The 25,814-nt window shown below is 51.5% G+C and overlaps 1 protein-coding gene across 2 annotated transcripts in view; it reads left to right on the top strand.

Annotated features, from left to right (window-relative positions):
• The first annotated feature begins 2,559 nt into the window (after positions 1 to 2,559).
• Positions 2,560 to 25,814, top strand: part of CUEDC1 (CUE domain containing 1) — a 75,634-nt gene continuing 52,379 nt past the window's right edge. Inside the window, exon 1 of one of the 2 annotated variants that reach the window (XM_059669578.1) lies at positions 2,560 to 3,019. The gene's annotated coding sequence lies outside the window, so the exon portion shown is untranslated. The remainder of the gene's footprint in view (positions 3,020 to 25,814) is intronic. The other variant, XM_059669577.1, reaches the window with a different exon arrangement.

Here is a 25,814-nt window from a genome sequence, read left to right as displayed (position 1 = left end):
AAACATCAATGATGAGAGAGAATCATTGATTGGCTGCCTCCTGCACACCCCCCACTGGGGAACGAGCCCGCAACCCAGGCATATGCCCTTGGCCAGATTCGAACCTGGGACCCTTCAGTCCGCAGGCTGACGCTCTATCCACTGAGCCAAGCCAGCCAGGGCAATTTTTTTCAAAGTTTCCTCAGTTTCTCGGTCAATTCAGTGAGACTGGAGAAAGGAATAGGGTTACCCTAACTGTCTGGATGTCTACCCCACTTTCTTTTCCACTTTGGGTCTTGTTAAACTGCCTTTTGTGGTTGGAGGAGGGAATGGAAGTCACCTGGGGCTGGGACAATGTGGCTGGTTCTTAAGCTTCAGGCACATGCTCTTGTGTACCATTTGTTAACAATTGTTGGATGAGTGAAAGAGGAATACATGGAACTTGGTAACCAATAGAATCAAGGGAAAGGGACAGGAGGACTAAGGTTTCCAGCTGCTAAGCCAGAGGATGAGGAGGAGACTTGGGGAGGGAAGGGCTGTGAGTTGGAGTTCACTTTTAGTCTCTGCAGTGAGGGGTCTGAGGAACCTGCAGGGGGAGAGCCTCTGGAGGCAGCTGTGCGTGAGGGGCTGGCACGCAGGAGGGAGGTCTGGCCTGGAACCCTGGAGAACTCAGCTCCGAGGCCCTGGTGGGAGGTAGGGAGGTTACCCAGGGGTCTAAAAGGCAGGAAAAGGGTCTGAAGAAAGCTTCTAGGAAGACGGCTCTGAAAGGAAGAGTTCTTCAAGGAAGAGCGTCCATTACAGTGACCGGTTTCATTTGGTAACTATATCAATAATGAATTAAATGCTTTTATGAGCACTCAGAGTGGAGTACAAACATCTCCATGTTTGCAGATACCTTTTCCCAGCCCCGGAAATGCCAAGGTGACCGGGAAGATGATGCCAGTAAGCAGAAAAGTGGCAGATGAACTGCCCTGTGGGCAAGTGTAAGGTAGCACACATGATAACTTCATCTAGACGGCCAGCAGGCAGGACAAATCCTGAGCTCTCAGTCACAATCTCAGGACAGCAGCCAGGAGTCAGCATGGAGGCATGGGCCAGTTCCTCTAGATCAGTGGTTCTCAACCTTGGCTGAACATTAGAATCACCTGGGAATCTTTTTAAAACCCTGATTTCTGGGCCTCATCCTCCGGAAATTCTGTTTCTTTGTTACTAATGTTGTGGCCTCACCCCATAACAAAGAAACAGAATTTTCGGAGGATGTGGCCCAGAAATCAGGATTTAAAAAAGATTCCCCAGTGATTCTAATGTGCAGCCAAGGTTGAGAACCACTGCTCTAGATGAAAAATCTTTCACCGGGGGTTGATGGGATCACTCCTGGGGTTTCAAGTGAAGGAGCATGGGGAGAAAGGATGGGAGAGAGGAGGTGGCCGGAGGGGCCTGGGACCCAGTCCTGGAACTCCACTCAACATACTAACCTCTTGTGGGGTCTCCCGAAGGAGGGTACGGTTCTGAGGTTTCTCCCCCTCTCAGGTTCCCAATTTGCTTAAGAAAGTTTCCCTTGGCATGCAAATGAGGGAAACACGTTGGTGTCTGGGCGCTTTGGTTTGTGGTTTTTACCATCAGCTGTCTCTGATGAACGTTGATGTCTCTCAGCGGAGCTAGGGGACTGTAAGCCCTCAGAGGTGGAGGGGACAGGGGATCCTCCTTGGGGTCTGGGCCAGATTGGTCAGTGGGTCTCTAAGGCAGGCTTGTCCAGGAGGGCACAGGCCTTTTGCAAGTGGTCAGAGGGCAGAGCTAGAACTGCGTTCTGGCCGTCCCCCTCCTCAGATCCCCTTCAGTGGTGGGCAAACTCATTAGTCAACAGAGCCAAATATGAACAGTACAACGATTGAAATTTCTTTTGAGAGCCAAATTTTTTAAACTTAAACTATATAGGTAGGTACATTGTTATTAACTTAATTAGGGGGGTACTCCTAAGGCTTAGGAAGAGCCACACTCAAGGGTCCAAAGAGCCGCACGTGGCTCGCGAGCCGCAGTTTTCCGACCACAGTAGGGCCTAGGTAGCTCCTCTTCCCACCAGGTGCTTGGTGATCACCACCTGCCCCACCCTACCAACCCCCAAAGTGGAGTTTGAAACCAAACCACATGGAAAAATATCAGCCAAAGTTGAGTTCCCATTTATTGAACAAGTTCTGTGGGAAATCTTCGCAGGTCTCAGAAACCCCTGAGATGGCCAGGGATGTTGAGGAGGAGATGGGGAGATGGCAGGTGGTAGCCGATGGTGTGAGTGGGGAATCGTCTTTGATTTCCCGACCTCCTTCCACCATCTCCTCTGACCTCGGCATTTTATTTTGTTTCCTTTCCCGAGCTCTAACTCCCCGGCGGCCCCACACCTCAGCTGTCCCAGGCCCCAGGTGTGGGTCCACATCCCGAACCTTCTCGGGGCAGCCCTGCTCTTTGGTTCCCCTCGGAGCTGAGGTCTCGGGTCTCCCCGCCCCATCCTCTCCCGGATGCGCCTTCCCGGTGCCTATCCCGGAGCCTGGAGAGGCAGGACGCCCGCACCAGCTTCGCCCGGGATCCCGAGGCTCCTGGCTCGTGCCATCCTGCCCCACAGCCCGGGAGTCACCGCGGCTGGGGCGAGGGCAGAGGGCAAGGCGAGGATTTCCTGATCTTCACCCGCCGACCCCCCGCGCCCGCCCCCGCGTGGCTCCCCGGCTGCACGCCCGTGCCTGCGGCCCTGCGCTCCAGAAAGGGATCGGGCGTCGGAGAGGGTCTGGGGGCTCCGCCACGGGCCCCCGCCCCGCCGCAGCCCCGCTCCTCCCCGCGCGGCCCCACTTGTGGCCCCGCCGGCAGGCGCGCGAGGACAGCTGCATTTCTCGCCGCCCGCCGCTAGGAAGCTGGCCTCGCCTCGCTTTCTCCGCCTCCCGCGCCCCAGCCGCGCCGCCGCGCCGGGCCCGCCGCCGCCGCGGGATCGCCGCCCCTCCCCCAGCCCGCCGGCCCCACCGGCCCGCGGGGCGCGGACGCGCGTGGCGGCTGCTCGGTAAGACCTCCCCCTCGTCCCCGGGCGCGGCCGCCGCTGGCCGCCCCTTGCGCCATCCCGGGCTCGGCCCCGGCCCGGCGGCCCCACCTTCTCGGGCACCGATCGCGATCGCCGAGCCCCCGCCGGGAGGGCCGGGCCGGCGCGAGTTTGATTCCCCGCGTTGTCGCCGCGGCTTCCCCGGAGCCCTCGCCGCTCGGCCGCGTGCGGCAGGGCTCGGCCTCGCTTCCCTCCCGAGCCCCCACCTCCTTCCCGGCCGTGGGCGCGCGGGGCGCGCGGGCATCGGGGACTGGGAGCGGGGCGCGCGATGGAGGGGTGGGCGCGGGCGGGCGGCGCCGGGCAGGGCAGCGAGGCCTCCCCCAGCAGGCGCCGCCCGGAGCCCCTTACGCGGCCGCTCCCCCTTTTGTGTGTGCGCCCCTCCCCGCGGTGCCCCAGGCTGGGGACGCTGGCAGGTTGGTGATGGCTGGCCGGGGCGCCGGCTGGGGGCAGAGCTCCTTTTAGGAGGATGGGAGGTTCACTTCCTGCCCCCGCCGATGTCACAGGTCTCCCCAGCCTGGTCTGGTCCCACCCGGTCCCCTGGGAGCTGCACCTCCCGGCGTCCTGGCTGGGGAAAGTTCAGAAAGCACTGTCCCCGCCCCTGCTCCCCGCCCCGGACTCCAAGATCTGGGGGGGGGGGGGGGTTGTTGGCCGGGGCGGGGGGTTAGGGGGTGAGGAGTGGGGAGGGGGTGTTGCCTCAATTCATTCTTTCCTCTTCATGTTCTGGCATGGTTGCCTTACGCCTAGGGATGGCTTGCCCATTTCTTTTCCCCTTAAAAGAAGTTTTAGCTCCAAGAAATGGATACTGAAATTAAATTCCTGGAGAGGAGTTTGTTTTAGGGGGAGAGAGGTTTTAGATTTTTCTTTCCTCTTTTTGGGGTGAGAGTGGAGTGTGAGGGGAATGACAGGGCGTTTAGAAATAAGGTGGAGTAGAGGTGGCACAGGACCAGGAAGACCATCCATCGCATTCCACACCTGACTCTCAGGCAGGAACTTCACCAAAGATGCTGGGTGATGGGGTGCGGGAACAAGCCTTCCTGTTGGTTACCCTGCCACACCCTGGACCGCCTGGCCCAAGAGAAAGGACTCAGGAAGATGTTCTGGCCGTTCATTGCTTTTCTTTGCCCAGCATGCTCGTCTTTAGAGCCTGGGCGCAGTTAGCGAGGTGTGCCGAAGGAAGGGCGGGACCCCAGGACCTCCCTCGGGGAGGAAGTCATCTCTTGAGATTTGGCTCCTGTGGGATTAAGTCGGGCTCTCTCTGCGGCTGGGACCTCTTCGAATGGAGAGTGGCATCTCTGGGATGGAGAGAGAAACCTGGTGCAGGTCACCAGGAAGCTGAAGGCTGTGCGCAGGAGGGTTGCGTTTGAAACGCCCTGTCCACTTTTTGCAGTGGAAGGGGGGTGGAGACAAGAGAACAGGAGTGGTGCCATGGGCCTGGGCACATCCTTGAGTTGGAGAGAGACCTTGGAGGCTAGCTAGGATGGCCTAGGGATGATGAATAGGGAGGAACATGGGCCCCTTTGAGAATCAGATAAAACTTCTAACTCCTTCCCACCCTTCCGCCCCCAACAACGTGCACATGTGCAGGGACACATTCTGTGTGCGATATCAGAGGGTTACTATGCCCGATAGAACTGGGACCCTATGAAGATCCCTGATCTAGTCTGGGGTCTAGCCTCGGCCATCAGATCAGTTCCCTCCTTTGTGGCCGGGTTGTGAAGAGTAGACCTGTCAGGTGGTCTTTTCTCATGACCTGCTCATGCCCCTTTGGGCTTGGGGCCATGGAGACCTGTAAACTCAGGACCAGATTCTAGCTCCCTCACAGCTAGCCAGAGGATGGGACAGATGGGGGCCCTTCTCCAGGGGCTGATTTTGCTGTCTCTGTGGTGGGAAGGCTCTGGGTACTGGGCCGGGCCACAGGGCTATCAGATTAGAGGTGAATACGGGATGTTAAGGGATGGGGATGCTGGTGTTTCAACTGCGTATAGGAGCCAGGTGCTTGAGGAGCCCCAGTTCATCCTCAGGAAAATGGGGGTGAGGTGGGAGAATGTGCTTCGGTGGAAAGTTTCAATGTGAAAGACTCTCCTCCTGAGGAGACCGGGGTAGAGTTGTTCAAGACCAGGGCCTACGTAGTGTAGGTTCCTGGGATCCCTCTGGACTGGAAACGGTATGTGCGAGTTGGAGGAGATGGCTGTCCCCATCCCCAGTGCATCCCCGAGGAGGCCTGGCCCGTCTTCTGTTTCTCAGCCCAAGCTCACAGGGCCCTGGTGCCGCTCAGGTGTTAGTGGCTTCTCCACTTGCTGGGGTTCTGGAAGAGCCTTTGGGAGAATCTGCCCTCTACGACCTCTTTGCCTTGGTATTGAGAAGCCCTTCTTCTGCTCATAGGGACTTTGTTGAAACAGCGAGCCCAGTGATTGGCATAGCAGCACTCACACTTGTTTCTTCCTTCAGAGCTCCCTGCATTTACTCTCGCTGGTGGATTATTCCCATCCTGGCAGTAAGCAACGCAGGCAGGAGTATTCTAGGGCCTGGGAGGCAGGATGCTGGGATGCAGACAGGGATCACTTCCGACTATACCAGGTGGCCTGGAGGAGGCACTGGCTGTTTTGTTGGCTCTTACACTTACGGGAAGTAAGACCCATAGAGGGCCTTGGAGATGCTGTGATCCAGCGGTCCCTGCCTTGTGACTGGGAAGTTGTCTTGGTGGGAGGTAAGGGTCCGGTGGCAGTGACTAAAGATTCACATTCCTCAGTGGCCAGGACTTTTCTGTCTGCTGCTGCCCTGGCTGCCACAAGTTGGTGAGTTTGTGTTGGCTGACTCAGCGCTTCCCTGATCCCCTCTGCTTCCAGCTTCCCAGTGAGTACCTCTGATGTGTCAGAGCAACATATGGACTCCTCACAATGCAGCCATTGCTGTTATCTTTAAAACAGGGCTTAATGGTAAATACGATAACAATGCCTGTGAACATAAACTCCCTTTTCATAAAAACTGACCATTTTACTTTCGTTAAATGGCACTAAGTATAATTTACGGTGGGATAAAAAGTCCCAGCTCCATTGGTCTAACTCCACCCCCAGGAAGCAATCCGGCCACTTTGTGCCCATTTCCACATAGCTTAGTAAAGTGGTCGGCAAACTGCGGCTCGCGAGCCACATGCGGCTCTTTGGCCCCTTGAGTGCGACTCTTCCACAAAATACCGACTTCTGCGCATGGGCCACGAAGTTTCAATCACACTGTACATGTGCGCCCGCATGTGGTATTTTGTGGAAGAGCCACACTCAAGGGGCCAAAGAGCCGCATGTGGCTCGCGAGCCACAGTTTGCCGACCACTGAAGTGGTTTCGAGTATAGGGTCTGAGGTTACACATCCCCATTCAGAAGCCCAGCTCTCCATCTTCTCTATGACTCTGTAAGTGCCTCAGTTTCTCAGCTCTAAAAAGAGTGAAAGGAGATCTAACATGTATACAGATAAAGAGTAAGCCTTCTTTTTAAAAAATTGTATCTATTTTTCAATTACAGTTGACATACAATATTATATTAATTTTAGGTACAACATGATGATTAGACCTCTGTATAACTTATAAAGTGATCCCCCCAATAAGTCTTGCACCCGCCTGACACCATATATAGTTATCAAAATATTATTGACTATATTCCCTATGCAGTACTAGTTTATAACTGCCAATTTGTACTCCTTAATCCTTTCACCTTTGTCACCCAGACCCTCAAATCCCTTCCCATTTGGCAACCAAGAGTAAACATTTTTAAAGTAGACACTACTATTATTATTTCTGCACATGGTGCTAATGTTCTGCGGTTTCTTATTGGTTTTTTTTTCTTTTTCTTTTTATTGCTTAAAGTATTACAAAGGGTATTACATATGGGTTTCTTATTGTTAAGACAAATCTTTGATAAGAACTATAGAGGCTGAGGCTGGCTTTTAGAGGGTGGGATGGGTGAGGCTCTTAAATTATGAGCATAAGGGACCGCACAGTGGGGAACTGGGGAGCCTGAAATGTCAAGGGTGATGGATAGAGAAGTGTAGTTGGAGACAGAATGTCTCAGCATTTGTAGTACTGCTGTGGAACCAACTTTTCTCCCTTTTCTTGGGAGAGTTTGCCTTATAAGCTGGTGGAGGTGGGGTGGGGGAGGATCATAATCAATGAGGAAGGGTGAATGACTTTTTTAAAAAATATATATATTTTATTGATTTTTTACAGAGAGGAAGGGAGAGGGATAGAGAGCTAGAAACATCGGTGAGAGAGAATCATCGACCAGCTGCCTCCTGCACACCCCCAACTGGGGATGTGCCTGCAACCAAGGTACATGCCCTTGACCGGAATCGAACCCGGGACCCTTCAGTCCCCAGGCCGACGCTCTATCCACTGAGCCAAACCGGCTAGGGCGAGAATGACTTTTTATGTTAATGCTAAACTTTGTCCTGGAGGAAGAGAGTCTAGTATGTGTGGGGGGCAATATATAGAGAAGAGTTGAAGCTGTAGGTTTAGGGGGGTTCTGTGAAGTAAGAAGCTTGGGAAATGATCTTTCCAACACTCACTGAGCGCTTGCTATAGGTCAGACCCTGTTCCAAATGTTTCTCATGGATCAGCTCATTTAATCCTCACATGGTCCTCTGAGATGTTATCTCTCTCTCTTTTTTAATTGATTTCAGAGAGGAAGGGAGAGGGAGAGATAGAAACATCAGTGATGAGAGAGTATCATTAATCGGCTGCATCCTGCATCACCTCTCCTCCCACTGGGGATCAAGCCTGCAACCCAGGCATGTGCCCTGGTAGGGAATTGAATCGTGACTCCTGATTCATAGGTCGATGCTCGACCACTGAGCCATTCAAGCTGGGCTATCTCTATTTTTCAGCCAAGACATGGAGACACAAAGAGGTTAAATAACTTGCCCAAGATTGCATGGTTAGAAAGTAGCAGAGCCAGGATTTGAACCTAAGAGGCCCATGCTATAGAGTTTAGATCCTTAGAGAAATTCTTAGAGAGACCCCTACTGACTTGGGGGGTGAAGGGTTAGGGGGAAATTGGAGGGGTTTTGTGCTCTGCTTGAAGGACTGCCAATGTTCAAGCATCATTGGAACGTGTCTGGAGGGTTCAAGCTAGCACAGTCTGTTGAGAATCCCTAGCCAAGTGCCAGACACTCTACTAGAGCCTGTCCCTGAGTACCAAGGTTCACTAAGATATGGTCCTTGCCTGCAGGATGCTTACAGTCTAGTAGGGGAGACAAATATTAGCCTAGAACTTCAGTCGCCATTGCAAATGCTGCGATGAGGCAAAGCACTGAAGAAAGGGGTGCTTCACCATCTAGAAGAGGAGTTGGGGCAGGGAAGGCTTCCTGGAAGAGGGGCCCTCGAGCTGAGTGAGGGTCAAGGTGGCTGCTATTTCTGGGGCTTTTGATCTGGCCATGGAGCGGTGACATTCTCCTTCTTCCACTCTGTGAACTGGGAGTTTAACTGAAGGTCACATTTTCTGGATCCTGCAACACCTTTGCCAGGATCAGGCAGGGACTGGGAAGTGTGATTGGCTTCCTTGATGTCTTTGTGGTTTTTAATAGTCACCGCCTGCAATGCCTGCAGTGAACTTACTGAAGAAGAAATAAAAATCTCGTAAGAGTTACCGCTCAGAACACAGTGATTCACTCTTGTTTGCGTACTTAGGAGCAGAACCAGAGGCAAATGAATCCAAGCTGCGGAGGAAGGATTCAAGTAAGGTACGAGGACAACGTTCCAGATAGGATGTGAGAACAAGTGACTCATAGGAGCAGAGGGGAATGGCCTCCCCCGAAGGTCTTTAGAAATGGGAACCAGTTCCATTTGTCTTTGTGGTTTAAGAGGTTTCCTCTGGAGACAGGAAGATGAAATAGAGGCCCCGAGAGGTCTATGTCAGCTTAGTGATAGGAGGGTCAAAGCAGCTGGAATTTTTGAGCTGGAAGGTTGCTGATATCTGGCCTACCTCTTCATTTTACTGTTGAAGTGACTAAAGAATGCCCAGTAACAGTGACCAGCTCACCCATTCATTAGTGAGCCAAGACACAAGCCATATCTACCAACCCAGGGAGGGGGTTGCCCTGCACTGATCCCGGTCAGAGGGCATGCTTCCTGGGAGTGCCCCGCAGCCCTGGAGCCCAACCAAGCTTTGCGAAGAGGTCTGCAGAAAACCTGTAAGTATTGACCGCTTGTCTGGCTGTTGAAACTAGAGAAAGCGTCAGCTCCTATTCAGATGTTCCTGGGAATGGTATGCCCAGCTGGAGCTAGCAGGTCATCTTACTCACCCTGCCGGCCCAGCACCTAGAAGAGCTTCAGGCATATGTATGGGGCCCCCAGTAACCTTTGTTGAATGAAGGATAAGTAGCAGACAATGCGAACGCTATTGCTCTCTTACCCTCCACTTGTTGGGCCAATAAATACATTTACCCTTCCAATTCTGTTTCGCTTAAGACCTAAGTATTATTTTTTTTTAATATATTTTATTGATTTTTTACAGAGAGGAAGGGAGAGAGATAGAGAGCTAGAAACATCGATGAGAGAGAAACATCGATCAGCTGCCTCCTGCACATCTACTGGGGATGTGCCCGCAACCCAGGCACATGCCCCCGACCGGAATCGAACCTGGGACCCTTCAGTCCGCAAGCCAACGCTCCATCCACCGAGCCAAACCGGTCTCGGCAAGACCTAAGTATTATTATATAATATGCCCCCAGCCACAGAGAAAGGCACCCAACATTGTGCTGGGAGCAGGGGTAATCTACAAAACACGGTTTAAGACCTTTCCCAAAATGTACAGTTCTTTGAAAGATCATCATGGGATGACATGTTCATTTATATTGACTTGCTTTATTTGCCCGTTTTAGTTTTGTTGTTGTTCCTTGCACAGAAGTAAAGGCTGCATTTTTCAAATTTAGGAAAAGCAGGTGGTATAGCAATCTAAGCTGCATTCAGCAAGGTGGCTATAGAGACCGCCAAAGAGAACAAGGCTTGCTCTGAGAAGAGGATCTTATTAAGAATGAGCCAAATTTGAACTGATGCTGGACAATGAGTTTAAAATATCCGGTGGTGAGCTGTAGTTCCTAGGGTGAATTTAAATCCACTTGTGCAAACTGAAGAGAAGCAACAGCAGACAACACTATGGCCTGAACTCTTGCTTCTTCCTCTAACCCTGTCATCCCCTATTCATTAAGGAAGCATTTGTCTGGCTGGCGTGGCTCAGTGGTTGAGCATCGACCTTTGAACCAGGAGATCACGGTTCAATTCCCAGTCAGGGCACATGCCCTGGTTTTGGGCTCGATCCCCAGTGTGGGGCATGCAGGAGGCAGCCGATTGATGATTCTCATAATTGATGTTTCTATCTCTCTCTCCCTCTCCCTTCCTCTCTGAAATCAATTGAAATATATTTAAGAAAAGGAAGCATTAGATTCAGGGGGTCACCTACAGAACTCTGTTCCTTTGGGTGACCAGCAAGCTGGATTTGGAACTCTTTTGAGGAGAAGATTCTCTGTGGTTATGTAGGATGATCAGGCATAGGAAATGATGTCACTTTGTTCAGATCTGAGATTAGTTTCGGTTTCAGGCTGTACCAGGAGCTGAGAGAGTGAACTGGGGAGAGTGAGAGGAGTGTGAGCTGGGCGAGAGTTTCACCATTGGCTGTATCAGCTAGTGGCACGGTGGGTGGGCAGGGAACTCCTATGCTGAGCAGGGTGAGCAAGAGGATAAGTCAGAGATGGAGTCAGGGAAGGCAGCCCACTGAGTGTGTGTCTGGAGACTGGGCTGGGTGGTGAGGGAGGGAGTGCATGAAGATACCAGCTAGTTAGGACAAAGCCCTGTGCCAATACAGGGCTACTGAGCCACGGGCTAGGAGGACATAGGGAAGCCGTAAAGCACAGACTACCTGGATGAGGTGAGTTTTCCATGAGCAGGTGGAGACCCAGAGGCAAGCAGAGTGTTAAGTATGGCACAAGGCCTACACTCACCCCGCACTGTGCAGAATTTTCTTGCATTTGACTTTTCTTAAAAAAAAAAAAAAAAAGGTCAAATTAAGGTTTGAGAGCTGATGATAGTTGAGAACTTGCAGACTTTTGCAAGTCGGTGCATCCTCTAAGAACCTCAAGTGGTCATTTTTCACGAGATGGTTTGGGGCCAGTCTGGCTGTATCACAGGGCGTCATTATCCCAGGAAATCAGCAGTTCTTATCCTCACCCCCACCCCTGCCCCGCCGACTGCATCTGGGTGAGGCATACACAGATGTTTCACTCCACCTTAGCAGTGCCAGAGCATCACTGTGTTTTATTTCTCACAGCCATAAATTCAATTTATTTCTAAAAGAGAGAATCATTGAATTTTAAAGCTAGAAAGGATTTCGAAGAGCATCCAGATGTCTCCTAGAGGAGTTTGTGGTCCTGAGTCCTAGGCTGTTAAGCTCCTTGAAAAGACATAGGGTATGTGGCTCAGAACATTAAGTCCGACTCTTCTAGTTGGCGCTGTGTTCTGGCGGCAGTTACTCAATTTCCCTCAGTCTGAGTTTCCTGATCTGGGCAAAGGGAGTAATAATAGTCCCTAATGGTTGCTAATGAGGATCCAATACTTATAAAGCCCTGGGCACAATGTTTGGCAGATGTAAGTCCTCAATAAGTGTTAGCGACTGCTGCTGCTGTTATTATTGTTTTATTATTATTACCGTTGTTGTTATTTCACACAAGCATGTGGCTAGTGAGTGGTAGAGCCAGGGCTACAATGCCAGACTCTTTTTATTCCTAGTTCCCTCTGGCATGGCCATGAGGTGATTTCATCACAGTCTTGAAATATAAGAAGAGCATTTATGAAAGTGCTTATGTAGAAATCTCCTTTTAAAAAAAGAATTTATTGATTGGTTAATTTTTAGAGAGAGGAAAGGGGGGGGGAGAGAGATCAATTTGTTGTTCTACTTATTTATACATTCATTGGTTGATTCTTGTATGTGCCTTGACCAGGGATCAAACTTGCAGCCTTAACATAACAGGATGATGCTGTAACCAACTGAGCTACCCAGCCAGGGCTGAAAGCTTCTAATGAATGTTCATAAGAGAGCAAGAAGATGGGCTTAATCCATTTATTAGCTATAATTAAAATGTGGGCATGAGGCCGTATGTTTACCAAACCATTTGTTTCCACAAATGTCAGCTGCTGGTGTTTAGAACTTTCCTGAACGCCAGGTTGGTTACCTCTGCGGGGGAGGTCGCGGTGTCTTTAGATGTTTTTATTGAGGAGTTCTCCTCACATTGGAAGCGTCCACTTCAGTGAGTTGTGGAGGCACGCTGGCTTTGGGGTCTATTGGAAATATTTCTGTAGCCTGGCTGCTATTTATCAAGGGTGAAGACAGTGCATGTTTTAAAAAAATATGGGCTTGGCAGAAGTCCACGTGTCTCCGGCCATGCCTGCACAGTGTGTTCCCTGATGATTTGCACTGACCTTTTTGCAAATCGCTGACAGCCTTGGAGCCTCCCGAGGGAGCCCTATTAGTCTGAAACGTTGTTGAGGCCAGTGGGGTCTTTTGACACCTTGGACGGGTGGCACCCTCTTCTGTATGGCCACCTTGGTCTGTTTTTTTGGTGTGTTTTTTTTTTATCTGAAAACAAATGGAAATTAATTTTATTTAGCAAATCCTGCAACACTCCCTTGAGAAACTGCCACTCTCTGGGGGGGTGGGGGGGAGAATTGAAATCCATTTTTGATGCTGAACCACGGGACTTCGCAAGTTTCCATGCCCGAGTGTGAAGTGTGTGTGTGTGTGTGTGTGTGTGTGTGCGCGCACGCGTGTGCATGTGCGTGTGCATGTGGAGTTCAAGACCAGAGATTCAGTCCTAGCTCAGACACGTATGGACTGTGTCATTCTGAACAGGTTACTTAACTTCTTAATTTGTACTTTTCTCGAGGTTAATCTGCTATTATACGCACAATAAGAAGTGGCTGTTGGACACATCAGTTAAATGAAGCTGGTAATAATCACTCGCCATGCACAGGATTGTGAGGGTCTAGTAATAGCCAACATTTAGTAGGTGCTTACTGCACGCCAGAAACCTTTCTAGCATTTTCAGAGGATTAATTTATTGAGTCAACCCTATGGATATAGTATTATCGCCACTTTACATATGAGGACACCAAGACACAGAGAGTGACGTCAACTTGCCCAAGGCCACCAGCCAGTGAGTTGAGGAGCTGGGATCCAAACTCAGATAGCCGGACTGCTGAGCCCGTACAAGGAGTTTATAGAGGGCTTTCTAACGTTGTCGTGTTGTGCTTCTGATTCTCTGTTCGCCTTCTTACTTGACAAGCTGAGGAAGGAGGGATAGCTGAGCCTGGAGGTAGATTAAGTGTACAGATCACAGCTTTGGAAAGAATGAGGAGACGGAGCATATGAGAGCTTTTTTTGGAGTTATAGGGAAGCAGCTGTTTCTAAGTTTGGGACAGAGCTGAAGAGAGCCAGCAGGGACAGCGAAGGACGTTTCCTGGGTGGATTTTTACTATCTGCTCTGAGGGATTGCGCCGTCTGCGGACTGAAGGGCCACGTGTCTCCTCCCTCTCCTATCACGTTTTATTTGCAAAGCCTGTCTTCAGATCCCAACTCAGCCCTCAGTTGTGACAGTTTTGGAAACGTGGGAAACTGCCCAGCACGGTGCATTCTTGAGGCACGAAAGGGAAGGTGAAGGATGGGCTTCTTTAGTGGACTTTCTGTTCTTGCCTCTCTATGAAGTGGGTATGGGGGTGAGCCACGGAGAGGCTGTGTTCAACTGAGAGAGGATTGGGAACTTGGGTGATGCTGAACCATAAGACTTCTCAAATTTTTCTCATGAGTCGACTTAATAAGAGAATGAATCATCCTATTAGCTTTCATTCCGTAAAAGAAAAAAGAAAGGCGAGGGTGAGTGAGATGGCATTTGACCGAAACCAGAAGAAGCCTCTGTGTTGGTCTCCCAGGGCAGAGGCCAGGCGGTTGGAGCCAAGGGTGAGGTCCCGCCAGGGGCTTTGGGAATGGTTCCCAGCTCCCTGTCACCGCCACCCTCAGCCCTCTCCATCCTGGGAGGCTCGGGGCATGAACCTTGAGGGGAAACGAACAGGGGGCGTAAGTGTCATTTTCTAATAACAAACCACTGGGAACATTCACACCCAGCAGTGATAATGTTGAAGACATTCACATAATTTATTACATAAAACTAGACAATTCAAAAATAGCTTTTGACCTTCAGGGATGTGAATAGCGATTCCTACTCTGGCCGGTGCAGTTGGCCGGGCCCTCCCTGTGCTAATGCTTGACCCCCGGGACACCTTGGGGACCTCTGGTTCACTTCTAGGACTCCGGAAAGGAGCCTTCCCGGAGGGCATGCCGCCTGCTGCCAAGCCCCACCTACCAGTTACCCTGTGCTCTGAGTTTCCCGGGAGGCTGGGGAGCACATCCTTTCCTGAGCCCCTCTTTGTGACCTTTCTGTGGACCTCCATTCGGATTCTGAGCTGAGCCTGGCATCCCCAGAGGAATGTGAAGTTGGCCTTAGAGGGAGAGGTTGCAAGGAAACTCCCTCCATCTGCCCAGCCCCCTGGAAGCCGCAGGCAGGCACGTTAATAGGGTGGTTGTGTTTTCAGACTCTCTCTGGCTTCTTGGCACACATTTCCCAGAGCGTTTGCTTTTCTCAGCCATGCCCCTGTGCCCCCCTTTTGCCTCGATTTCCTTCCTGCAGCAGCTACTGTTAATAGCTCCCATTTGTAAGGGAACTTGCTCTCTGTCAAGCAGTTCACTTAATTGAATTGAGCCTTTATGCCAACCCTGTGAGCCAGGGATGATTGTCTTTTGAGATGTGGGAACTGAGGCTGCGGGCTAAGGGGTAAAGCACTGCAAGTCTTCACTTCTAACGTCATCTGCAGGCTCTCGGGACTGTGGCAGAACAACATATAACGAGACCAGTCTTAGCGTAGGCTAATTCAGTGGTTGGCAAACTGCGGCTCTTTGGCCCCTTGAGTGTGGCTCTTCCACAAAACACCACATGCGGGCACGCACGTACAGTGCGATTGAAACTTCGTGGCCCATGCGCAGAAGTTGGTTTTCGGCCTGGGCGAGTCTCTTTTGAAGAAGTACTGTTGATATTTGGCTCTGTTGACTAATGAGTTTGCCGACCACTGGGCTAATTGATATAGAGTTAAGTTCCTCCGGCATCTCATCAACGTTATAACGAAACATTGAATAAAATGACAGTGTTATTAGAGGACCACCTATAACTCACCCAAGTAACATTTCATTTTTTTTTTTAATTTAACCTGTTATTCGTGAAAATTTTCAAACATACAGGAAAGTAGAGAGGTTAGTATAGCAAATTCCCAGGCACCCATCCCCAAAATTCACTTCTTATGGGGAAGCTCCAGCTTCACTGTTTCTATGGCAACAGCATAGAGCTGATATCTTTGTTTGAATTAAAAGGGACCCTTTCCCCCGGGTGCAGAGCTTGGTAAGCAGAGCATAGGCTGGATCCAGCCATTCACCCCTTTGGATGGGCACCTTGTACAGTGAACAGCCCACACAGCTGTATATGGTGACTTCTTGTGCCTACAGGAGGGTATAGCGAGACACCAGTTCATGACAGACTGATGATTTCTGGGGGTAAGGGGAGTAAAGCTCAGTTGTTGGGGACTGTTGAGGCTAAAATAAATGAAGTGGAGGGGTGATTTCCAGAGGGGAGACTTCTGCTGCAGAGGAAGATGAGGGCAGCTGAGCTGTATCTTTTGCTATTTCTATTTCTACAGCTACTTGCTGTCTTGATGACCCCTCCTTGATGCCTTCTCTCCTCTGTTCTGTGCCCAGGGCAAGGGAAACACTTGTGTGTGGCCATGAAGCTGGCAGGAGGGGAGCTGGTCGAGCCCAGGGTGTGAAAGCCTGGTATGAATGCACTCTTGGCTGCCACCCTCCTGGAGTGGCTGGGACAAACGGTCTTTGCCTCCTGGCAGCTTACCTTTCCTCCAGGCCCAGTTCAGCCAGTGGCAGGGTGGGAGGTCCTGCTTTCACACCTGTACGATGTACCTTTTAGTCCTAAAGCGGTGCCTGGGGGTCATCAGATCGGGAGCTTCTTATGGGGAGGGATTGGGCCTTCTTTACTCTTGTGCTCTTGGCTGTACCCATTACAGCATCTGACATTGGTGCTCTAGAAATATTTGCTAAATGAATTTTGAACAAATAAATGTAGCATCCTGCAAACCGGAGCAATGTGCTGAAGGGCCCAGGTTGAATAATCAGTCCGCTTCAGTCAGGAGAGGCTAGACGATGCTGTGAATAGTCAAATCCTAACATCCCAGTGGCTTGACACAATCTAGATTAAATTTGCACTCGTGGAAGGTCTGATGTGGGTTAGGCCGTCCTTCTCCACCTGTAGCCACACCATCTGGGATATGGGCCTTCAAGGTTACCACAAGAGGGGAAGAGAGAGATGAAGGCAGCCCCTGGCTTTTGACTGTCTTGGCAAGGAACTAACAGCTGTCACTTCCATTTCGTTGGCCAGAACTAGTCACATGGCTCCAACCTAACTGCACGGGAGACTGGGACATGTTAGAGGGGCGGGCAAAGGGCCATCTTCATGGAGAGGGTTTTGTATTTCTGTCCCTGGCTTTAGTCTTTTGGAGTACCTCTGACCTAATCATTGATCCTCAGTTACCGCCTTTTCACACTTACAGGAAGGGAACACCTGCCACTTCCTTTAACCAGGGGAAGCCAGCATGGGATGGCACTGAAGGAAAGTCACATAGCAGGGATTATGCTCTCCTTTATGACATGTTGGCCATGTGACATTCATGTAGTCCCTTCACCTCTGTGAGCCGCTTTCCTCAGCTATAAAAGGAGGATCATAATCCAACCTATCTTTTAGTTCAGATTCAACCGATTGCAAGTAACAGAAACCAACTTGAGCTATTTGAAGCCACAGGGGAATGGAAGGATCAAGGGCAGAAATATGGCTGACCTCCTAAGTGCCTAGAGCCGTAGAGTGCCACTGCTTCTGTCCATGTGTGCCAGATAGCACGGTGATCAGCTTCCAGCTATACCTGCCTTACTCCAGACTGAGTGTATCCCAGAATGTTGATTCAAATTCCTGGGGAAAGAACCTGATTGGCCCATTTGTGTGAGCGGTCTCCCGCTGGTCCAATCAGCTGTAGCCTGGAGGACAGCTCCTTTGAGGCTTGGGGGAGCCTTCCCTGTGAATGGGGCTGCAGGCAGTCCTCAAATAGGTGCCAAGCTTACCTACAGTCACTAGTATACTATCTGCAAGGAAGCTTTGAGAACTGTAAAGTGCTGCATAGATGCGAGCTGGTGTGGTGGTATGGGGTTTCTGGTTATGAATCTTGGAGGTTGCACTGCCCTGAAGGGGGATGGGAGAGATTCTAATGCTGTGTGAGAGAATTTAAAAGTCTTGGTGGAGGCAGGGGAGCTGTTTGTTGGAAGGTCATGGAGCAGGGATCTAAGAGAGAGGAAAGAGGGGGCTGGACCAGCATGGAGCATTGCCAGTGGTCAGGCTAGGTTTACAGGCCATTAGACCATTACGGTGCAAAACAGAGAGTACCTAGAGTCTGCTCTCACGTGGACACATATGGGTGCTTCTGTAGTTGAAACTGTGTGATATGAAAAGGATGTTGGCCCTGATTATGGCACTTTGATCCTTGTCCAACTGGCTGCCCCAGCTGGCTGTGTGAATATGGGCAAGTCACTCTACCTCTCTGTGCTTAGTTAGTTCTGCTCTTTGAAGATTCTGTGTGTGCAGCATGTGCGTATGTCCATGTAATGTGGGGGTTGAGGCATGGAGTCTGGAATTAGACAGCTGGGTCTGAGACCTTGTTCTTCACTTGCTAGGTGAATGACCTGGGGAAATTTCTTAACTTCCTTGAGTCTCGGTTCCCTCAGTTGTGAAATGCGGGTATTTGTAGTACCTACCTCATATGGTTATTGTGAGGATTACATGAAAGGAGTGCTCAATAAAATATCAACTAATTGGCCATCAGATTATTAATAAAAGGTAAAGCTGGCCAATTACAGGGCCCTACAGCTGTGTGTGCCCAGGCCCCATAAGAGTTAGAATGAACATGAGGGCTGGATAGGGGTGGGTGATGGTGCAAGAAGAGGCCTGAGAGAGGCTAGGAGGCCGGAGGTGGGGGAGACTGCTGACAGAGGCAAGTCTAGCAGGCTGTCCTGGGTCTTTCTATTCATTCAGTTCTGCCAGCACTAAGAGGGGCAACCTGGTGCAGACAGAGCCCCTGGAGTGCCTGCGCCCCTCCTCACCCTCCCCCCCTGCTTCCTAGCCACTGTGGGTGGGGCCCAGCAATTTGTTGAAACCGGATGACTGTAGAAATCTAGAAGTTTAGTGGCTCCTTCACTTTCGGTCCTGGGCTAAAACCAGGTCCAGGTTTGGGATTCAAGTACTTTCCGTTGTGAAACTGCAGAGCCTGGAGAGTTAAAAAATAAATGAAGGAACCTTCCTGACCACAGAGCAATTTGAGGGCTGAATTATTTAGAGGCTCGGCTCCCTCTGGCTTCTGGGGAAGGGACAATGGAGGAATGCGGGACTGGCGAGGGTTGAAGTTCCCGGGCCAGGGAGACGCTGTCAGGCCTGGTCCTCTGCCTTTGTCCTTGGGCCACACGGTGGTGGCTGCCCGCAGCCCTAGGACGGCTCCTCCTGCCCTCCCTCCACCGCTGAGGTCTCACTGGCCCTGCTTGGCTCCCGGATGAGGCGATAATGAATTACATAAATAAGTCATCGCCATTAGCAGCTGGAGGGGTCGGAGGACAAGGGGGCAGGGCAGCGGGAGGCGGGTGTAGCCGGGCTGGGCCACCTCTCTCCAGCCCACAGGCAGCAGGCAGGCCAAGGCGCTGGCCCTTTTCAGGGGAGCCGCTTGGATTGTCTGGGAGGAGCTTTCATACTCCGTGGTTCCCTTCAGGATTCTGTTTTCAGCCGAGGACTTGATGAAAATCAGCATTGCCAGCAGTACAGTATACAGATGATGGATTATAGAACTGTCCACCTGAAACCTATATAATTTTATTAACCAATGTCACCCCAATAAATTCAATAAATAAAATTTAGGACATAATAATTTAGGACATTAAAAATAAAATAAAGGACATAATAAAAAAAGAAAATCAGCATTTTTAGCAGCAGTGGGGGCTCAGGAAAGGGGTGTTGGGGGCAGTAGGGTCCCCTAGAAGGAGGTCAGGGCGAGTTCCTGGCCTGAGGCCTGCTCTGGGCTGCTAAGGTGGCCCGTGGCCATGGCAACCCCAGCCCTGGGTTGGGGTAAACACAGCTTTCAAAGGGGGCCTTGTTCCCTGTGGGAGCCCTTCAGTGCCAGCCTGCTGGGGCTTTCAAATCTGGGGAGAAAGGGGGGGGCAATGGGGAGGGGCGGGACTGTGTGAGGAAATGCCACTCCGGGTTCCCCTACTCTCCCCTGCCTCCGCACGCTTCCTGGAGGCCCCGTTTCCAAAGCTCTAGCTAGCTTCTGGAGCATGAAAAGAAGAGTAAGCATCAGGAATGTGTTCAGTCTCTAGGCAACCGGGTGTGTGTATGCGTGTAACAGAGGGAGGGGAGGAAGCTTGGAAAAAATCTCTGTCCCGCCGGCCACCTCAGAATGGAAGGCCTCAGCGCCCTCGACAGATTTTAACAAGCTGGCCAGGGCCACCTGAAGCCGATCACTAAGGCTTGCTCATCCTGTTGGCAATGAAGATCAAGCAAGGAAAATCTCAGAAAAAAACTCTAAATCATTCACTGAATGTAATGTAACCACATTGGCAATTTGCATTCTTACACATTAGCCCGTGAATTTTCGTGAGAAAGCTGACCTGGGAGCTTGAATCGCCTCGGCTGTCTTTGGGGGAGTGTGGTCCCTGGAGTCCCCTCCCATCTTTGAGCTGACTCAAGTATAAACCTCAGGAAAGATGGCATGGCCCCTCTCCCTCTGAGCGCTTAGATCACTCAGAAGGTATTCGCTCTGTGTTTGTTCCTGAATGAGTGAGCGCTGAATGTGTTTCCACTTCTTAGGGAAGATGATAGAGATTAATAACCAGTTCTTCCCCCTTGAAATTGCATTCCTCTTTGTCTTTGTCTGAAAGGGTGGCCGGTGGGGGCAGCCTCAGGTGTGGGGAGGAGCGGAGGCAGGACACAGGCCTGACTACATCTGGTAACACTGGCCAGGCCCTTCTCAGTCAGCTCTCCAGATCCTCCTGGGGATTTGTAAGGAAGGTGTGGGAAAAGATCCTAGACTTTCCGGCTCAGAAAGGAGCTGATTCTCAAATCGCTGTCAGCTTGACGGGACCAGCAGCGTTCCGTCTGGTAGACCGGAGTTCCTACCGCTGCTGCTGACCCCCAGCCTCACGCCTGCTGGAAACTTGAGTATACATAGCTGGCACCCTGGCCACTCGACAGCTTCCTCCCACCCAAGCCAGAGCCTGAGGGGGTCACCAGGACCCAAATCAGGTGGCTACATTCTGTTCCCTCCACCTCCTCTGGAAGTTTGGAAGTTTGTAAATTCTTCCTTGTCATAGGCTGTTGAATTGGGGCTATTTTAAAAAGTGGCTTCTTCATCTGAGGTAGGGGTGAAGGAGGCTCACTAACTTTCCTAACTTTCCTGATTAGCATAAAACAGGAGAAACCTCCTGGAGCTCTGCCTGGAACTTTGTGGAGAGAGGAAGGAAAAGCTATAGCTCATGCTCCTGGGGTGACCCAGCCAACACATTAAAGGAACATTAAGGGCTTCTAAAGTGACAGACATTCTTGTTTACTTATGGCATTTAGACCAGAATCAGAATGTGTGTGGGGCCCAGGCAGGGTGAGTTTTACAAGCTGCCCAGGTATTTCTCAGGTGCAGCCAGGGTTGTGGGCCATCCCGCTAGTGCAGTGCTCCCTAAATCATCCCAGAGGGGGATGATCTTGTCCCCCTGGAGACACTGACAGTGTCTGGAGACATTTTTGGTTGTCACAGCTGAGCATGGTGGTGCTACTGGCATTTTTTGGGTAGAGGCCAAGGATGATGCTAAACATCTTCCAATAGACAACACACCCCCAAGACAGAGAATTATCAGGCCCTGAATGCTGAGAAACCCTGCTTTAGTGCCTGGAGATTTGTTTTAAACACAAGTCTGGGAGAGGGAAGGGCATGGTTGGGTGGAGAGAAGCTGGTGGGCTCATCATGGAGGGAAATAGCACAGGGTGGGGTTTGGAGGTAGGAGCATGTGATTTGGTTTTTGCAAAGGAGAAGGGTTGTGGTTTCATGGGAGCCCTCTGAGATACGGAGGAGGCTCTCAGCCTGGTGCTCCCTGGAGGTGGGCTGGCACCCCATAAGCCCCTCTCTGACTGTGCTTGCTGTCTGTGTACGTCAGGAACCCTCAGGCCTTTCTTCGCCTTGTGTGACTCAAGTGAGGAGCCCCTGTCAAGTACCATCCACTGCAAACGCCCATTCTCACCCTGGGGCCGACTTTCCCTGAGTCAGTGCCTGTGTGCACTCACTTTCCCTTGGGCTCCAGGAATAGGCAGTGCCCTTTGCCTTAGTTAACAGCTCTCTGGCCTCTTCTATCGTGTTTTCCCTGCTTCTCAGAGGAGGGGGAGGAAAGGGCCCTGGGCTTCTGAGTCCAGGCGGTATGCCCACTTCCTGATGGTGCCTGGCAGGTGGCACTTGCTCCATAAATGAATGGCTGCGTGAACCCCCTGAATGAACAGGAGCTTTTCCTGGGAATTGCCTCTTCATTACGTACATAGTCCTCCAGTCCTTGTGCCAATAAGTTAGGAGAGACTGAGATGGGTAATAAGGAGGAAGGTCTCTACTGTCAAGAATGTCCAAGGGCCGAAACCGGTTTGGCTCAGTGGATAGAGCGTCGGCCTGTGGACTGAAGGGTCCCAGGTTTGATTCCGGTCAAGGGCATGTACCTGGGTTGCGGGCGCATCCCCAGTGGGGAGTGTGCAGGAGGCAGCTGATCGATGTTTCTCTCTCATCGATGTTTCTAACTCTCTATCTCTCTCCCTTCCTCTCTGTAAAAAATCAATAAAATGTATTAAAAAAAAAAAAAAAAGAATGTCCAAGGAACAGGACAGGTAGCCTGAGGGTTCCCCGAGGGAAGCAGGGACTGTTCACTTTGGAGGTGAGCTGCCCGGGGCCCTTTCTGGCTGCGGGAATGGCCACCAAGGGGCCATTTATGCCCTCCTGGCGTGACCCACATTACGCGCCTTCCTCAGAGGTTTCTAGCGCTTAGTTAGATTTTTTTAGCCCTCCTTTATTAAGAGGTAAGAAGTGCAGTGCTAACACGTGTGTGCGGCAAGCCTCCCAGGGCATCACTGTCCAAGGTCCCGCTGCAGTCTAGCGCGAGCAGCCAAGGCCGGTGCACAGGACATCGCTGCTCCTTGGGTCTGGCTGTAGGTCGATTCCTCTGAAGGTTTGCAAAGGCTTCTGAGCTGCTCTTGGGACAGAAAGGGCTTCTGTTTCTTCACCTGAGGAATAAAGGGCCCTTGGGGATCCCAGGCTCAGGCTGGAGTGGGGAAAGGTGTGTTGCACGGTCTTCCGCCCTCCTCACAGCCAGTCCCGAGGGGTGAGCGTGCTCTTGGGCCCTTTGCTGGGCTCTGGCAGGCCTTGGCAAGCGGAGTTTCTGGCCTCATCTGCCCCAGTGCCTTTGTCCAATTAGAGCCTTGCTCCTCATAGTCTGATCCCAGACCAGCCATACTGACCTCACCGGGTTGGAAATGGGTCTCAGGCCCATGGCAGCCTGCATGTTAACAAAATCCCCGGTGGTTTGTGTGCACATGCAAGTCTGAGAAGCTCTGGGCTAGAAAACTGCCTGCTGGAGGCCTCGTCTGAGTGTCACCTATGCCCCCGTCTCTGCAGAACCCTTCTCAGACTGCCTGGAGTGAATGAAGGACAGGTCGTTGTTGTTTTTCATTCATTGGGGGTGAATTTTCATATGTGGTCCCAGTGAGCATGAGCAGCCTGCACAAGGGTGGCAGTGACTGAACTGGCCTGCGCATACCCTGTGCGAAGAGGAAGCCAGCCTGTGATCACGTGCTCAGATGCCATAGCAATGTCAAGTTGCTAGAAGAGTTCTACATCTGTCCTTCGTTTTTCTGTACCCGAAGGACCCACAACTGATGCTGTGCGGATGGTCTGTGAACCCGCTCTTTGTGGCTGTGATCTAGAACCCCATCTTTTGGGATCAGGTAGACCTGGGCTTGAAGCCTGGCTCTGTAGCTTACCTGCTGTGTGTTCTTGGGCAGCGGCTTAACTTCTCTGAGCCTTAATTTTGTCATCTGGAAGTCGGAGATGATAATGCCCCTACCTCCTAGCTGAGATGAAGATTTTGAGATAAACGTGGGTACAGCACGGAGCCCAGCGCACAGAGTGCGCACTCAATAATCCGGCTGTCAGATGCGGGCAGCAGCACCGTCGCTATTGTTTGCTGTCTTGGAGTCTCTGAAAATGAGGACGGTGGCCCCAGTTAAAGGATACCTTTGTTTTAAGACAGACAGTGGTCTTTAAAAATGTAGCAAATTCGTTTGGAAGAGAAACTTTCCCACCCTGCTAATTGCTGATCATTTGGGGGTTCTGGTAAAGAACGTCTCGCTATGTGGATCCCAGCAAAATCCAGGATCAGAATTGGGACAGTGTTGGAACTTGTTTTTGAGTGATGCAGAGAAGTAATGAACGCTGTAGGAAATCCCTTTGATCCTGTAGGGCCCAGCTGTTAACCCTTTCCCTCACCCCCCCCCCCCCGCCCCCACAGTGTATCTACTGGTACAACCCCCCTGCACCCGCACCCCCCCCCCCCCCCCGCACCCTCTCGCCCAAGCAGGCTGGGTGGGTTTTTAGTGCCAAGTTGTCAAATTCTAAACTTCCAGCACATCCTCCCTTTCTGGAGAAATCCAGGCTGCCTGCCCTCTCGGCTGTTTCTTCAAAGCAAGGAGGTGAAGTGAAACAATAGAGGACTCAAATCAGAAGGTCTGTGTTCTAGAGTCAACTTGGCAAACCGTATTGGGCCATGGTTCTTAGCTTCCTTTTGGGTCCCAGACCCCTTTGATAATCAAAAGAGAACTTGGACATCCCCCTCGCACCCTGAAAAGTGCATGCACATACAAACACATCAAGCCGTGCGTTTCATCTTGGGGGAGGGGCAGTCCATGGACCTCATGAAAACCTCAAGGACCCTTGGCTAAGACCTCCTGTCAGGTTGTAAGCTCCAGCAGGCTGCTTCTGGTGCCCTGGAATACCTGAGCGACCCTCAGCATGGTAGGGAGTCAATGCACAGGGTTTGGAGTCAGGATGCCAGGGGTCTGAGTCAGTCCTCCGCTGTTTGCTAGCTTGCTGACCTTGGGTAAGTACTTACCTAAGCCTCACTCTCCCCATCGACAAAGTGAGGATACGAACAGTACCTACCTCACTGGGGTCGTTGTGAGATTTGATGAAGTTATATTTGTCAGATGCTTGCGTTGCATTATTATTGTTTAGCCTTCAGAAAGCCCATCGCCCCCTGAGAATGTGAGGCTTTCCTTTAGGTCTTGTGGGAGGGGGCAGCGGACCCCTTGGCCATCCCTCTGGGAAATCTGGAGCTTGGAGAGCTGTGGAGCAAGACTCTTAGGAGCCCTCTGGTTCCAGCTGCTCCTGTTCAGTAATTTCCATGTGCTGTTGTTGGTTTTGGCTCCGGGCGTGGAGATTCCTGCCTAGGGAGCTTCTCTGAAACTAGACGCCCAACCCATCGCCCGTGGGGAGGAGGGAAATGAAAAACAGAGAAGCAGGGTGGTTTTTTTTCTCTCTCCTTAATTAACTCTGGCTCTTTTGCTCCTCGGGCTCTCTGGTTCTCTGCAACCCCAGCAATTAGTGGGCGAGTTAACTGGGGTCAGGGCAGTGGCAGGGCTTCGGGAACGCCTGGGGACAGTGCCCAGAAGGAAGTGCCACTCCCTCGCCGCCCTGGCCCTCCTGCCCCTCGCTGCCCCCTGTTAGCGGAGCTGCCTGGAAACCCGCGGGCGAGGGCCGCTCCCAGTGACAGCCGCACGCACGGGCTCAGCTGTGGTGTGAGAACTGCGAGGAGTTAAAGGATTCCAAACATTGGCCCCCACCGGGCTCTTAATTACATTAAGGCACAAAGCGGCAGTGCGGGCGGCTGCCCAGTGCAGTGCCCGGTCTGTCCTGGGGAACAATTGCCCGTCTGTTCTCGAGGCCTGTTTTCCCCCAGCTGCGCCTCCCTTTCATCTCGGCCTCTTTCTCAGGGATGTGGCTCACTCCCAGGAGGGTGGAATCTCTGTTCTAACCTTCTTACTCCTTCCCTGGTTTCATTGGTTTTGTTTGCTCCTTTCCCCCCCTTTCCCTCCTGAGCTGTTCCTCTCCCCTGGTTTGAGAGGCCCCGTGTGGCCCGCCGCCTCTGAGTCCCATTTCGTGTGTTGCTGAGGCAGCCCTAGCCAATCCCGTTTTAGAGCGGATCAGTGGATGGTTTGAAAAAAAAAAAAATTAACGTGCTCATCTGATCTTGCTTCTCATTTGCATGTTGTCATGAAAGAGCAGCAAAGTGCTCCCACTTTATAATGACACCCCACTAATCATAGTGACACCCCACTAATCATAGTGACACCTTCCGTTTGTTTAGAATCGGGTCGTTTGTAGGACTCTCCCATGCACTTTCCTGCAGGCGTTTCTCATGCAGCAGCTAGGATCGGTACCACCGGTACCTCAGGGGAGCGAGGGACTTGCCCCAGCCCCCCAGCCAGGAGCCACAGAACAGGGACAAGA

Source organism: Myotis daubentonii, chromosome 16 (assembly GCF_963259705.1).
Source record: "Myotis daubentonii chromosome 16, mMyoDau2.1, whole genome shotgun sequence".
Lineage (NCBI taxonomy): Eukaryota > Metazoa > Chordata > Mammalia > Chiroptera > Vespertilionidae > Myotis > Myotis daubentonii.
Note: the sequence above shows the minus strand (reverse complement) of the source record. Positions and strands in the feature narration are given on the sequence as shown.